The sequence below is a fragment of the Corvus hawaiiensis genome, chromosome 4 (assembly GCF_020740725.1).
Source record: "Corvus hawaiiensis isolate bCorHaw1 chromosome 4, bCorHaw1.pri.cur, whole genome shotgun sequence".
NCBI lineage: Eukaryota > Metazoa > Chordata > Aves > Passeriformes > Corvidae > Corvus > Corvus hawaiiensis.
Window position 1 is genome coordinate 72,543,723 of NC_063216.1, and position 14,556 is coordinate 72,558,278.

The following is a 14,556-nucleotide window of genomic DNA, read 5'->3' on the forward strand; positions in this document are numbered from 1 at the left end:
TACAGTCACAGAGTCTTTGCATAGTGGGTCTTAAACACCTTGCCACCCTCGAAACTGTCTGGTCAGTTCATTCTTGAAAAAAGCACCTAAAATAACAGAGTGGGTAGAGATGCTCTGTTTGCTTTGCAGTTTTTAGTAAGAGATCATTTAGCACGTTTCATACTTCAAATTTGCAGTTTGTTAAACCAGAAAAAAATAATCGGGAGATGAAAATACAGCTTTTGAATCTGAATTCCATCACGTCATGGAAAAATATTTCTTTTTGTGCTACAAGTGGAGAACGGATGAAGAAAAAAAGAAAAGTATTTGTTTAAAAACCCAAGAGGCCAAACTGTTGCATGGATGAAATTGTTCATTTCCATTATCTCTTTAAATTCAGATCAGTGTTCTTTTAATATAGTTTTTACTGTTACAAAGGGGATTGCAACTTCTATTACATGCATGCACCTTGCTTCACAGGAGACAAAAGTCTGTGTTCCTTGACTGGAACCATTTCAAACAAACTGTGTGATGGATGTGGAAAAATGCACTGTCCCAAGACACTGGCAGAGAGAGTCCAGTATCTGAAACACAACATCTACAGAGGCAATAGTAAGAGTTGTGGCTGGTTTTCTTTGAGGGCCAGACACAGAGATGATGCTCAGTATAAGAAACTGGTAGAAAATGGATCCAACCTTGCAGACAGTGGAGAGCAGCCTGAGATTGCAGATAATTCTGTGGGAATGATGAGGGAAAATTCAAATCCACATAACAATAGTTTTAGGCAGAAAAAAACCTAAAACCTTTAAGGGGAACTTTAAGTTGTGGATTCCAGAAGCTGGGAAATTTATTAGAGAAAAAAAATTGCTAAATGTTTGTATTTTGTGTCCTTCCATGCCATTTAAGGAATTATGAAACATACAAAGGAAAATGACAAAGAAAAACAACCAAACCTCTAAATCCAAGTAACGAGACAAAACAGAGAAAACAATTAGCCAGATTCATCATCTCCATTTCATCCAATTTACACCCACTGTAGAGTTGACCCTTGCAGGAAAAGAAAGACCTGGCAGTTATTGCCCAGTCATGTTGGGTATTACAGCCCCTCCTCACAGACCACTAGTGGTCCATACATTGATTTTGCAATCAGACCAAAAGCAACATCCTTAACACCACACTGGATTATTGCCCTGACTCTGACTCAGGGAACATTTCCTCCAGCTCTTGTGTTTTCCCTGGAGACCTTTCCATCTAAACATTGACCAAGCTCAACCTGCTTTAGCTTTTGAAATATGACAAGGTAATAAATCAGAGCCACAAGCAAGCAGGGCAGCAGTGCTATTGCAGTTTAGAGGGAAGGCTGCCATACAGTGCCAGGACAGCTTCCCATTTCACACTGCCAGCAGCACTGCACATGTCCAAACCATACCCCGAGACCAACAGGATCCCTCCTGTGATCTCACACCCCAGGGGGTGGTGGGGACAGGATACAGGTAGCCATGGTTCCAGTGATATTCAAAATTAACCTTGACACCACAGACTTCTCAAACACACCACAGGACTCTATAGATACCACTCTTCAAGGGTAAGCCCTTGTCTCAGATGTTAGAAACCTGTCTTCTGCCCTGGGATGTCCCAGGCTCACAGCAAGGGAGTAGTAAATCCTGGTGTTCAACAGCACTGCACCACTGGCAATCCTCTGATCAGTGGACAAGCCCTGAGATACAGATGTTAGATGTTAGGGAGAAATTCTTTCCTGTGAGGGTGGTGAGGCCCTGGCACAGGTTGCCCAGAGAATCTGTGGATACCCCATCCCTGGAAGTGTTCAAGGCCAGGTTGGATGGAGCTCTGAGCAACCTGGTCTAGTGAAAGGTGTCCCTGTGTATGGCAGGGCGTTGGAACCAGGTGAGCTTTAAAGTCACTTTCAATCAAAGTCTTTCTATGATTCTATGAAACTGTCCCCATGTTCAAAGATGCTGCAGCAGGTGACCTTCTGCCCACCCCAGCAGCCTTTCCTCTCCCACATAAACCCAGTACACCCTCTGCTCCTTCCAACACTCCTCAGTCCATTACAGTCTCATTGAGAAAAAAACCCTGGAGATTTGGTGCCCAGCACTGGAGGAGCCACTGGGGGACTTCCAGATATGTTTAGGGGATTTTTATCCAGCACATTAGTGTCAGACAGTGGAGCTCTGTTCCACAGCTGCTTCCCTGCCAGACTCGTCATGGCAAGGCTGGGGACTCGCTCTCCAGCTGGCAGACCCCAGCTTCCTGCTGGAAAGAGGAATCCTCTTCCAGGCACTTGCAGCCAGCGTACAGCTGCTGCAGCAGTTTTGAGAGAAATTTGTCCCTCTACTGCCAGCACCAATTTGTGCACATTTGCAGGTGTAACAAATTTGCTTCAGATGACTTCTGGGAGGGCAAAAGCGTTGCCTTGAAAGTGTGTCAGTGATACCACTTAGCACTCACATTTTCTACTTCAAAGTGTTCTACCAACATTAATGAAGTGACCTTAAAAATAAGAGCTGAAAACACCCTAATAAAATGAAAATACTGCCCTGGAACAAGTATATAAGCAAGAAGGCAACAAAGCCATTATAAAATGAGGACATTATTACTTTTTTTCTTTAATGAGCTTGCTTTACCCAATCTATTTTAAAAGTAGCTCATCTGTTTAGCTGAAACCCTCCAGTCATTTTTTGCTAGCACTGTGAGGTGGAATATAGCAACTAGGAATGTAAAATTTCAGTTCTGTGACCCTGGTGGCCTGGGAGAATATAGTATTCTATTTAGGAAGATCTTAAATTACTTTGCTTATCACTCCAGACTATTTTTAAGATATATGTAAATGTATGGTACAGAGTCCCTCAAAGAAACAGTCAGCCCCTGTTTTGAAGCTCTGAGACAGAGGGACTCAGCTGAGATTTGACCAGGAGCTGTACACAGTCACAGGTGTGATTTTCTTCTGAAAGCATCATCAGGACACATGTAGCTGTGAATAGATCAGAGAGGTTTGAACAAAGCAAGCAAAAATTGCCAAATCTAGGCTTCTCGTAAGTTAGTTTCCCATTGCTTTTAATAGGGTTAGGATTTTGCCTGCTGGACTGAATTCCCAGCTCTACACTGAATTCACTGTAGCAGAAATCCCTTAATCTCTCTGTGCATCCTTCTCTCTGCGCTCTTTCCTATCTCCGCATCTGTGGATAAGGCTGATACTAATGTCTGCCTCCATGGGTATTATGAGAACTAATTAACTGAGTTTTCAGGAAAATTTCAGCAGCAAAGGCAAATTTCTCAACTGGAGATAAAACACGTACACACACACACACATACAGATACAGATATTTGTGTGTATAGATAGATATACACATATAATCTGGTATATATAATATACCTATCACCTGCCAGCCCTTTCCTAATGCCAAGGCTCTTCTTTTCTTTGCCTCGTCTTACTGTTACAATCCCACTATTTTTAAATGCTGTACTTTATTCAAAGTCAGTGTGGAGATGTCAGGCAGGTAGTTCTTAAAAAAAAAAAAAAAGCAAAAAAGAAAAGCCTTTGCTTTCTCTTTATTTAATAGCATTTTTGTTCTGCAACCATTGCTCCTGCCAGTCAGAAAAACTGCTTGGTTTTTAATGAAAAATCCTAACAGCAACAAATTGCAACCCTCCCTTTCAACACAGACATGCCCTTTGAATTTAATTACGCCTCAGGCAATGCATTATAACGAGCTTGTGATAAGTGACACCAAAAAATCTTACAACAAACACAGCAGATATCCCCCACTGGGCAAAAACAGCTCAGTACCAGATTGCCTCTTTTGGTTCGAACTCACTCAGGGCCGGAGTCTGCCTGACTTACCCCACCTGGGCTGGGGTGTCAGCCTGGCCCCGCTGATGCCGGGAGACCTGAGCCCCTTTCTGGCTGCCGAGGATCCGCTCCCTGCACAGCCCTGCATTCCCGGGTCCGGCAGGAGAACGCCAGCCTCGAGGAAGGGGTGGAGGATCCTGCCCGGGGGCAGGGACATTCCTGGTGGGGTGATTCAGAGCACCCAGCAGGAGCCGAGAGGAGCCGGGGACAAAGGAAGTGGAGGAGTTTGGGAGGTTTCCTTCTCTCCCAGAATAATTTCTCACAAGCTGTGTCAACTATCCACAGTTAAACAAATACTTGAAATATCAACATTTCCTATTTGGAGGGAGAGGCAGCACCAATTACCTTCGGTTTTGTTGTCTTGGGAGCTGCCACAGTCAGCGAGAGGAGACTGCCTGGGATTTTTCTGATTGTTCGCGGAAGAAAATTTCCTTTGAAAACAAACACCCACAGCCCTGCCTGTAATCCAACACCGGGGTCAAACTCTGTCCTTTGCATCCTTCTGGATGCTAACATGGGATAATGCAATGCCCCTGTGTTACTTAGATCTTCTGGGATGATCAGTGACTCCCAAGCAGGAGCAGATCAAAGAATCATAGGATTGTTAAGGTTGGAAAAGATCATCAGGATCTTCTCCAAGATCATCAAGTCCAACCTTTGACCAAATGCCACCATGCCCACCAAACCATATCACAAACTGCCATGTCTACTCAGTTTTTGGCCATCTCTAGAAATGCTGGTTGTGCACAATGGTTGGGTCTACTTATTATTGGGATGCAAAGTATTCATATGCACAGGGAGACAACAGTCACAGATGCCTCCTGACTGCTGGTGGGCAAATATCAAAGCAAGTTCTATTTAACCTCAAACGCCATATGGATTTAAACATAAAATGAAGCCATTCCAATCCTGCCAGAGGGTTTCATTATTTCAAAGTAGCTGCATCGGACATGGGCTCTGTCTTCCATTTCCTTTCCCATCAGTACAGGTGTCTTGGCTTACTCACATTTTAAGAGAGGTGATTTTTTAGTTGCATATCAGATATATGTGCTCTGGGTCTGGAGACCCTCTTGCACATGTGTGCTGGTTTGGACAAATTTGGAGGATAATTTCTCTCCGTTTTTTTTTCCTCTCCCCCCTCTCAGGCTCAGTTTAAAAGCATACAAAGGCACAAAGTTAATTTCTGGGCATAGAACAGCGATATGGGATATAACATCATAAAGTCACCCCAAGACATCATGTCAGGGAACTGTTTCCCTGCTGTGGTACAGCTCTCTTGTGAGCTTCTGAAACAGCTGTTTTCATTGAAGTCTTAAAGATGAAAGACAGAGCTTTTAAAAAGAGGGGGCTGGGATGCACAATCAAGTTATTGCAGTTTAATGTGCTTCTGTGCAGCAGCTGAGCCACACCAGCCCAGCTGGGTTCACACCCTCAGCTTCAGTAAATGCAGGATTTAAACTACATGTTACCATGGCCTGAGTATGACTCTGGTGAGATATCCACAATAAATCATTCACTTTCTTGAGCACAGTAACACCAGCATGCAACTGAGTTCTCCAGATACTTAAATGTTTAATTCTTGATTTCATCACTAACTTGCCCTGCAACCATGGGTCTTACCACCTCCTTAGCTTTCAGACTTCAAGTGTAAAATGAATATGAGAAGTGCTTACACAAAAGGGTATTATGAGAACAAATGCAAGAGAGTCTGTGAGATGCTGAGATATTCTGGATACCTGGCCTGAGGGCCATTTTAAACACACCATTCTGCTAAGAGGAGTCGGAACAGGAGTGCTTTGCTTTAGTTACCCCCAGCGCTCCTTGTTATTTATGCAGCTGTGGAGCTGAAAAATTATTTAGAGTCTTGTCTTTTGCTGCAGTAAACACAAGCCAACAGGGCTGCATTGCTCTACAGGAGCCGAGGAGCTGCATCGCTTTGTTGCATGTTTTAATGTGAACCTGTGAGTCACAGTTCTTGTACCAAAATATTTCCAAGTACATCTCCTTTCAAAGACAAAATTTTAGGAGCTGCTGTCATGTGTTCCACGTAAGCAATGTGAAGGATAACATCAAACACTTGGAAAGTGTGCAAGTACACCAAAGGGAAGGAGGGTGGTTTACTGAGCTTTAGTCAGTTCAATTCCATGAGTTTTATACATAGAGGACTCAGATTGCTGCAACCGTTACCTGTGAATAAAGCTTCCTTCTGGCAAGTGGTAATTAATTTTTAGATTTTAGAAGTTTCTGAATTTCAGAGACCCCTGAGCACATTTGTATGAAGATTAGACATTGTTTCTTTTCTCCTTTTCTCTTTGAAGTCTTTTCTTCAAAGATTGCAGCTCGCTGTTCAGACTGCATAAACCCTCTCTTGACAGAGCCCGCCTTTCTCTGCACTCACAGAGCTTTGAGTCTCACTCTGCTCTCCCTTACTTTGCTCTGAGCCCCATCAAAGAACAGAGAGATTGTCAGCACCACATTGCTGCCAGTGGGGAAGAGAATCAAACCCTTTGCCAAATACATCAAGTGAATTGCTCACCCCCTGTGGGGAAAATTTACCACCTAACAACTCAGTAAGTGATATCGATGGTGTGTGTTGTTCACATTTCAATTTTTTAGAAACTTGTTTCCAGGATTGTGAGAAGCCAGGTTACAGTGATCAAAGGTCGAAGCCTTTATTTCCCTGTAAAACAACTTCCCTGGGGCTATGCCTGATGTGGGAAGAAATTTGTGGTTTTGGAAAGAGATTTATACAAGGCATGTACCTAAGCAAAAAATGACCAAATATGCTGAATTAGAAGAGTGAGATTTTCTTCTTATTTACATACCTAAGAATTGTAAGCAACTGCTCAAATGCTGAAGAAATGACCTTGTCCACATATTTAGTTGGAGTAGTAAGTGTTGGGTCCATAGAAATGCAGCTGAGTTCTTAATGTTCACACCATAGATGAACTTCTTACTTCTCTCTTCTCAAGCTGTGCTCCTCTTGACCTTGTCATGAAACAATATTTTGCAACTTCTTTTCTAATGGGAAAAAACAGGAGAAGTGTTTGCTTTTCTTTTCCATTCTGGTGAACTAATTTCTGTCAGGTCATTATAACGAAGGGGAAGGGGAAGGGGAGGAGGAAGGGGAAGGGAAGGAAAAAGGGGAGAGAAAGGAAATGGGAAAAGAAAAAAAAGGGGAAAGAAAAAAAAGGGGGAAGATAAAAGAGGGGGAAGAGAGAAAAAAGAAAAATGAAAAAAGGAAAGAAAAGGAGAATATTAATATAATCCAGGGATTCCTTTTTTTTAACAGCTTGGGATGAATTAGTGAGAAATTAGAAAACCAGTGTTCCATCTTCATAATTCAGGGAATGCTCCAGCTGTACGCATAGCTGAACTTCTGGGCCTTGGTGTTAAATAGTACAAATCTTCAAATATTCCTACTGCTGCCTGTGCTCTCAGCTGCCTTCCCTCAGTGACCACTGCCAATAACCTGTGTGTGAGGAAGTCACTGCTGAGGTGAATAAAAGTTGTACCATCCAGCTGAATTCTTGTACATTAAGTTTCTACTCAATGTGATAACGGTGATGACCCAAGACAAGCAATGGGATAAGAGCAAACAGCATTCTACAGTCTGGCCAAGATTGACACCTTTCCATTTGGCAGCATCATGGTTTTAGCCAAATCACTGCAAGTCATGGCAGAAGCTTTCAGGCTGAAAATACATGGCGGTATGTTCACTGATGCATATTATATTTAATTTTCACAATGTCTTGCTCATTAGCAATAATACCCCAAAATTATCTTAATTTTGTATCTTAAAAATACCCCAAACTCTCCTAGGCATTAGAAAGTACCAGAGTAGTGAAGTGTCTTGCCCAAGACACCAGGGCAACGACAGAATAAGGAGTAGAGCCTGGAGCACACATACATCTTCAAACCACCTTTTATGTTACATTGCTTCCCAATTTAGTGCCCCAACTGGTCTAGTCATGCACAGTCCTCTTAAGCATTCTTGAGTTTTCCCTCATGTCATTTCGTAGAAATTTCCTTTCGTAGCCTGATGAAGGAAATATTTCTTACTCCTGTTATTAGCCCTTTTTATCCCCCAAAAATTCAGTGCACAGATCTGAAATTTTATATCACTTCTTGGAATTGGCCCTCTGGGCCCCACATGCCTCCTTCACCCACCCTGAATATTCACAGCACAGCCCCGTGGTGGCCCAAGGTGCCAGATACACAAGTGCAACTGCACCAGGAGAGCTCTCTCCAGGGGCCACAGGCCAGATGACAAAGAGCCAGGGAAGGAGGTTCATAGCTGAATGTCTTTGCCCAAGGGAAAGCAGACCAAAGAATACAAAATGTTGGCAGAGGGCATGTTGCCCTTGATTGAGCCCCTGCTGGCTGGAAACCCAGAATTAACAACAACAACAACAAGAAAATTAGTAAGGCTTGCCAGCTGGGGAAAGACATCTGGCTAGTGATCAGAGGGGCATGTGAGTCAATTAATCCATCTCTGAGCTGGATTAGCACATTGAAACATGCTCCCCTTCACTGCTGCAGAGGGACCTGTTGAATGAGCTGTAAAGATGAATGGAACTAAAGAAATTTCATTTAGATGAAGAAAAATGGCTCTGAAGTAGTGAGTGGGTGGTTTTTACATGCCTTATGTGCTGCAAGAATTAAGCACAACTCAGAGAATTTAGGGCATGAAGCAGCCATTTGGATACAAAAGCTCTTGCATTTAAGGTCTCATGGATTTAAAATTTGTATCTAGATATCTGCCAATTTATTTCTCATGATTATAGCATACCCAGGAAAAAAGATACTACACTTTAGGAAAAATAACTCTTTGAGTCCATTCTTTCATAACTGTGGTAAATCAAATTACTGTCTCCACAGAAGCTATTCCTAGGCTCTTTTGCTGTTATATGGAATGGCAGGACTGTTGCTCAAGGGTATCATGCTGCATTTAGATATGAAGAGATTGAGACTCAGTCTCCACCTTCTCTGTCATTGCAGATCAATGGGACATGATCTTCTTAAACACTTTTCAGGTCATCAGAGATAGGACCTGAAGGGATGACTTTGGTCACTGAGTTCAGTTCTTGCTGTCATGAACCATCAGGTCATATAATCCCTTCTTTGGAATTCTTCAGCTACCTCTTAAATTTTGTTTTTTTGACTGTTATTCCTGCAGTCAGAAAGCTTTTCCAAAACTTCATTCCTCTGCGGTTTAGAAACTTCTTTATAATTTCCAGTGTCTGTTTATTCAGGACCAGGTTACAGTCATTCATTCTAATTCCAGAAATGTCTTTTAATCCCCTCCCTTCTGAGTACTCAGACCCCTGAGGTGTCTATGCATAGCTGTCAAAAACTTCAGCTTTCCTTTCACTAAGCTAAACACGTGAAGCCACATTGTTTCGCCTTAAAAGTCTCATCAGTCCACTGTCTTTTGTAGTAGTCCTTCTCTATACCTATACCTACTTCAATTATTATTTTCACAATAATACATGGATTATGTACAAGTTTCAAATGGCATCCTGTGCAATGGCACCAACACCACCTTATACCTGCAGAAAACACCCTTTCTGTCTGTACTCTGGAAGTTGTATTCACTGACTGGAGAGCTTTCAACTTTAGGAAAGTAGGAGTTTCAGTTAGCACCTGGAAGCTTATACTTGAGACCTCATAGGAAAAGGCTCATGAGTTTTCCCAACCAGGAGATGGTTCCCAGGGACAATCTTGATGCAGCTATTAGCAAAGCAAATTGAGTGCTAGGATGCATCAGGCAAGACTTCTCTAGCAGAAGTGGTAAGGACTGTCTTTTTGTATTACTAATGAGCTAAACAGTGCCAGTGAAAAGACATTGACAATATAATCCTGATTGCCCATACTGAGAAATTGCTTGAATGGTCCCTGGAGTTCTTTTGGGATGTGACATTGTTCTGAATAATTCATAGAGATGTGTGGAGACTTAGCACATAGTGGGGATCATTTACCAGATACATTTACAATGTGGGCCCCCTTTCTCAGAGGCTGGCAGAGGCCAGCTGGATGAGTGCCCACCACTGTGGGCCTAATGATCTCATTGCCTCAGAACGGTCCCACAGAGGTTTACTTTATGAGACCAGACATAGCTATACATATGAGGGTGCAGCTTCTCATGTGAAGGACTGTGCACAGTTCTGAACGTCTGTACTGATGGCAGAGGAGCTCAAAGATTGCAGCTACAGCTCCTAAACAGTGACAGACACGAGAATATGACTGTATCATTTAAAGGCTAAAACAGTCTCCAGCCATGGAGTTTTGACCAGTATAACTCTCCCAAGACAGCTCCTGGTAAGAGGCTTGAGACTGTCTTAGCCCCAGCAGTATTCACATCAGATCTGTGGGATGGGACCTTCCAATTCTGGAGCTCCAGAGGTTTTCTCTGTAATGGCCCATCTGTCAGACGGTATCCAGACCAGAGTGGTCCATGACTATTTGCTAAGATCATTTCAGCCAAACTGAAAGGCTCAGATGTAGTGAAGAACTACCTTGGTGATCAAAAGAATCCAGAATTAACTCTATGAGAGCAGGAAAAACTGATTTTGAATGCTTTTGAAAAATCTCCTTTATACTAAAAGAGAGCTTTATGTACAGAAACTGTCCACAGCCCCTGGGAATTTGATTCTCAATTCCTTTAACTGGAGCATGTCAAATAATTTCAGCTGTCACATGTCATGTCTGAGAGACATGAGCTTTGACACAATATGTGTCAAATATACCTTCAAACTAATGCAACACTTCTCTGGAAGGTAATGACAATTGCTGAGCATGATTTCCTTCCAAATAAATATGAAAACTCCATAGACATCAGTCAAAAGAAATTAATTATCCTTGAAGACATTTCATAAGAATCGCCTTCTTTCCTCTCTCTCTGCTACCTCTCTCCTCCCTCATGGAAAATGTCAAAGTGGGTAAGTTCAGGGCTTACCTCTCTGAAAAACAAGGGGGCCTAGAGTAATGAAAGCCCAAGCCAACAAACATCTGTACATAACTAGGGTTGTATGAAGTTGACAGACATCTTGTCCCTATTGCTTCTGTGTCACTCAGTGTCCATTACCAGCTATTGACTGTTGTCCAACACAGACAGTCCCAGATATAAAGAGGGAAGGACTCCCTCTTGGTGTGTGTATGAAGCCTATTGCAGTGAGCATTTCACCTCTTTAGGACCCCTGCTTATACTTACACATTTCTTAAAATACAGTACTTGTCAGAAATTCAGTTACATCTTCAGAGGAACCAGGAAGGAAAGCAGAAGAATTTCTCCTCCTCTCTCTTTAAATACAATGAAAAGACTCAAACCTTGTCCCCAGTTTGGAACCTGTTCAGATCAGAGGCCCAACAAAGCAAACCCCTCTTTTTTAAGGCACCATCAACAGTTCATTCAAAAGGAAATCTAATTTTAAAAGTGATCATAAATAGATACGGGTGCTTGAAAATAAGAATTTCAACAAGAAATGCAGTTAGATATAAATAGAAGACAATCTAAATTTATGGACTTCATAAATACATCCAAACTTACTCTCAAAGCCCATGAATATGGTGAAAGGACTCCAACATTTTTCATATCACCAGTGGGGAGTATGAGACTTACAGGGAGGGAGAAATGTCCCTACAGTCACACTTGACAGAGAACTATGAATTCTATTGAGATTTCATGATCAGCAGATGATAAGTTAATCATGATGAGAGAAAAGAGTCAATTAGGACAGCTCTAGGAACATGAAATAGATGTAAATATCCCATTATACCCATTAAGCAATATTCCTTCAATACGGCACAGCAAGAGACACAGGGAAAAGACCAAGGAAAGACAAGCCTGGCCAAGCTGGTTGTCACCTATGCCAAGTGCAATCTTATAAGTGTTTGCTGCCAGCAAACACAAACCACTCAGAAGTGAGAAGTTCCTGATTCAAGAAGTAAAAAACAAATGGGTGTTTTAAATTCATCTGCAAACTTCCCTGACTTTACTTGTCTCTAAAGGAACCTGTGTATTCTAAAAAGAAAGTGCTCTTTAAGAGAGATTTTTAGCCTTTTTGATAGGATGTTCAGCAGAAACTCTGGGAGTATTAAAGGAGTCTTAAAAGCAGATTGCCTGCCTCATTCAGCTGTGTCAAGAAGCTGATCCAAAGACATCCAGGAATTTTAAAAGGTGCTGGAGCTGGCCCATCGGTTTCTAGTACTAATAGGAACCGAGCTGTTAGTGTTTTTGCATGACATCCTGTAAGGAAAATCACTGGCATTTGGCTTACTCAGGAGATTTCACCATCTGTTATTGTAGGCACCCAATAATGATACAAAACACAAATAAGCTAAAAACCCTAACACTCCGTCAAATTTAGTGAGGTCTTAAAATATTCCTGCACAGGTAGAGAATTTTGCTGGAGGAGAATCAACAGAGCAACGGGCTCAATTACATCCGAGTTTCCTGTGTAAGACCTGTCAAGCAACTCCTATCATCACGTCTGTAAGTGAGTGTGAGTAATGGGTTTTATTTAAATTCATGTGGTGTTTGCTACCTACACCCAGACAGATAATGAACAGATAGCAGAACAATGATCATCCAGAGGCTATCACTTAATTCTTGTTTTATTCTGCAGCTTGCCTGCCTTCATCTGTCTTCCCTTCCAAAGAAGTAAGCACATTCCTTCTGTCTCAGATGGAAATGCAATGGCCTATTATGCATTCATCACAAGTTTTCCATTTTCCATCCAAAATCATGACAGTGATACAAATACGAAAGCCCACAGAATTTGTTTCCAAAAGCATTCAGCTCCACGCATATATGTTTAGCTTTCTGCAATTGAATTTCTTACCCCCCAAAACACACAGTCAACTTCCTTCTAAGTAGCAAATATAACATTTAAGGAGTTTATTTGCCTTACCAAAAACAATAGGTATTAAGCATGGTGGTAAGGGCAGAGCATCCTACAAAATACTGAAATAATCTGTTGGCTCACTGCAGTTCTATTGATTTAAGAAATGCAAAGGGAATATGCTGAACAAGATGAGTGGGGAAATTAAGTAGCATCACGTGAATGTGGTAGTAAAGCATCCTACATACTCTCATCACTGTCAGCTTCCTGCAGGACAAAAATATGTGTTCAGCCCTGAAAACTATGTCCTTCCAATTCAAGTACTGGTACGCATTCATTGCCCTGGCTATCTGAATTCTTTTGGGTTTAAGGAGGCTCTCAAAGCCTTACAAGTGTGAATGCTGTTGTGCAAGTAAAATTAATGACTCCTTTTCTGCTTCCCATATTTTAAAGCTTTAAATGAGTCTTATTGCTGGGGAAAAGATGAGAAGGAGCAGAGGGGCTGTCAGGATGGAATTGTAAGTCTTTTGGCATTTAAAATCTTAGACCTGATTGACCTCATGACAGTGCTTCAGACCGGTATTTATCTTGGTGTTGTAAAGCAACCCAGGCATGAGTCCCACCATGCAATCTGCTATAACTAACTGGGGTATGAAGCTCAAGTGAAATGCTCCAGTCAAGCAAGTAAACATTGAAAAACAAACAAAAACATTTGCATTTGAGGGAGTATTAAATGTATTTATCATCTGCCCTCTGAGTCTGTGTAAGTGCTGGAGTAAGGAGACAGTAATATGAATAGTTGTAACTGAGTTATTAAATAAAATGGAAATATATGAATAATTAATACTAATAATAACTAGTGCTTGCCCGACTGGTATATGGTGAGGTTTTAGCTGGTGCTTGTCAAGGCATGATACACTAAGGGTTGCTTGGGGAGAGGGCTTCCTTGTTGCCCAGATCCCCCAGCACACCGTGGGCTACAGCATGAGCTCTGGGCTGCTATTTTCAGTGCAGTGAGGAGTTCCCAGCACCACCCTGCTCATGGCTGTAGGATGAAGCCTGGCTTCAGAAATCAGAGTCAGCCTGCCAAGCACTCTGCCTACAGCGTCTGTCTACACCTGGGCCCTGGCCCAGGGGAATTCAGACTCAATAGGCGTTATTGACACCCTCATATTTCAGCTGGCTTCCCTGCTCTTCCACACAACCATTAGAAAGGCTCTCCAGAAAGCACTTTGGAGCAGCAGCCAAACCCAGATTCTCTGAAAATCCCAAGGGATTTTCCTAAGGAACTTTCATGTGCCCAGAAAGGAGAGTGAGCCCCAGAAACACTGCTATCTTAGGATTTTTTCTCTATGTGCTAGCAGCAGAGAGATGACCCCACATGCCCTATTGAATGGTCCTTCTACCAGTTCTTTTAGAGGGAGCAGGTGATATAATTCTCCAGAGAGTATCTCCTGTTTTACCATCATGCCCCTAGCTCCTGCTTTACCTATCGATATACTCTCTCACAACCCAAAAATACCTTTCCTTGCAAGATATGTCACAACACTGAAGTTAGGTCTGAGGCATGGTGCCAGCTGAATGAATCTATCTAAAGCCTGGAGATCATGGGATTCATCCAATGGGGCCAAATTTCTACTGCCATCAGAGGCACACCTAATTTACCTCCATGCAAAGGAGAACAGAGTGTACTCACTGACCCGACTGCCCTTCACTGCAGGAGCATGTAACGCAAGCATTAATCCTTAGGACACAGCTGCAAGGTCACAAAGTAATATTATCTCTATTTTCTATAGGTACAAAGAGGTGAGCCAAAGACAGATGAGACGAGAAACAGATTTCAGTGTGCTTGTTTACTTTCTA

The 14,556-nt window shown here is 42.2% G+C and overlaps 1 protein-coding gene across 5 annotated transcripts in view; it reads left to right on the top strand.

Moving 5' to 3' along the window:
* The window catches only part of GRM3 (glutamate metabotropic receptor 3), a 104,852-nt gene that overhangs the window by 26,258 nt on the left and 64,038 nt on the right, over positions 1 to 14,556 (top strand). The window contains exon 2 of one of the 5 annotated variants that reach the window (XM_048301019.1): positions 12,246 to 12,354. The exons of 2 other annotated variants lie outside the window; for them this stretch is intronic. The gene's annotated coding sequence lies outside the window, so the exon portion shown is untranslated. The remainder of the gene's footprint in view (positions 1 to 12,245; positions 12,355 to 14,556) is intronic. 2 more of the 5 variants (XM_048301023.1, XM_048301022.1) reach the window with 2 other exon arrangements.